Source organism: Octopus bimaculoides, chromosome 13 (assembly GCF_001194135.2).
Source record: "Octopus bimaculoides isolate UCB-OBI-ISO-001 chromosome 13, ASM119413v2, whole genome shotgun sequence".
NCBI lineage: Eukaryota > Metazoa > Mollusca > Cephalopoda > Octopoda > Octopodidae > Octopus > Octopus bimaculoides.
In genome coordinates this window covers 545448-547176 of record NC_068993.1, presented here as the reverse complement: position 1 = coordinate 547176, position 1729 = coordinate 545448, and the positions used below count along the sequence as shown (strand labels likewise).

Genomic DNA, 1729 nt, shown 5'->3' with positions numbered 1-1729 from the left:
ATATACATATATAAAATGGCATATTGCTAGATGGCTCCAAATATGCTATTTAGGTTAATATTCCAATAAATATAATTATTGTTACTTTACTAAAATCCTTCAAAAGTATTGATTATTTTAACAGTTAATTAAAACATTCAATTAATCTATTATCAATAAAGAATATGGTCAGGAAACTGTTTTGGGAATATTCTTTGATATCTACATTTCATTTTTCTCTCTGCATGTTTTTACACAGTTTACATATTATTTGCATATTATTTACATTTGATTTGCATGTTGTTTTTTTTTGCCATTTATATTTCTTTTGCCCTGCACCCAAATACCTTGCATCTTATGTCTGCACCTTCTGTAAAAGCTGCAAATTGTGCCACATTTTATTTCAGAGACATTCCAAGACTGGTCAGGTATTGTACACATTAGATTTAGCAAATTTAATTAACCAAAAATAAATTATTAATATTTTTTATTGAATTTATTATTAATTATAACAATGTATAATCATTATTTGTAAATGTACAATTAGTATTTTTAATAAATTGATAATTAAGCTATAATTATTGTTTATTAATTTATAATTAAATCTTTATAATAAATTTAATATTAATCTAAATTTGTAATTCAATTCTATAATAGATTTATGATAAATATTTAGGCATTAAGATTTTAATTTTAGTTTATAACATAAAACATTCAACTCCCTAAATTTGTAAATGTTTATTCAAATATTCTATGTTTATAATATCTGAACCAAATTGGAGGCAAATATAAATTAGAAGCAGGGCTAGAGTAAATACAGGTACTTGTTGATAAGCCACAAAAATGGCAGAATATTGATGGCCATCATTCACATACATCATCATCATCGTTTAACGTCCGCTTTCCATGCTAGCATGGGTAGAACAATTTGACTGAGGACTGGCGAACCAGATGGCTGCACTAGGCTTCAATCTGATCTGGCAGAGTTTCTACAGCTGGATGCCCTTCCTAACGCCAACCACTCCGTGAGTATAGTGGGTGCTTTTACGTGCCACCGCACGAAGGCCAGTCAGGTGGTACTGGTAACGGCCACGCTCAAATGGTGTTTTTTACATACCACCTGCACAGGAGCCAGTCCAATGTTTTGTTCACATGTCACTGGCACAAGTGACAGTAAAACAAAGCTGGAAACGATCGCGCTCAAATGGTGCTTTTTACATGCCACCAGCACGGAAGCGAGACCACTGCTCTGGCAGTGATCCCACTTGGAAAGTGCTGTTAGCGCTCCACAGGCACGGGTGCCAGTCATCGAATTTGGTTCAGTTTCGATCTACATAAACATTTAAAAAATGAAGTGTTTTGAAATAACTTGCTATAAGGAAAAAACAAGTGATTATCCAATCAATACTTGAATTGAAGATAGTTTGCGTCTAAATTAACGTACAACTTCGCATCAAAGGGAATCAACATAAAACTTTAAACAGTTAAAGGATATTAAAGTGAAGACCCTGAAGAAATTGCACCTGTATTATAGTGGAGTTGCAACTGCAACAGTTACTCATCAAAATGCAATAGAAACAACATGTGTAGGTCTGTTTGAAGCTGAATATCAAAAGGGATTAAAGGTAATGCTAATGCTACTTTGTAATAATCCTTATTATTTTATATATACATACATATATATATATGTATATATACATATACATATATATACATATACATATATATATATGTATATATACATATACAT

At 31.2% G+C, this 1729-nt stretch overlaps 1 protein-coding gene across 4 annotated transcripts in view; it reads left to right on the top strand.

Moving 5' to 3' along the window:
- LOC106871441 (transient receptor potential-gamma protein) overlaps positions 1 to 1729 on the top strand; it is a 39074-nt gene that overhangs the window by 35894 nt on the left and 1451 nt on the right. The gene's annotated exons all lie outside the window — the stretch shown is intronic.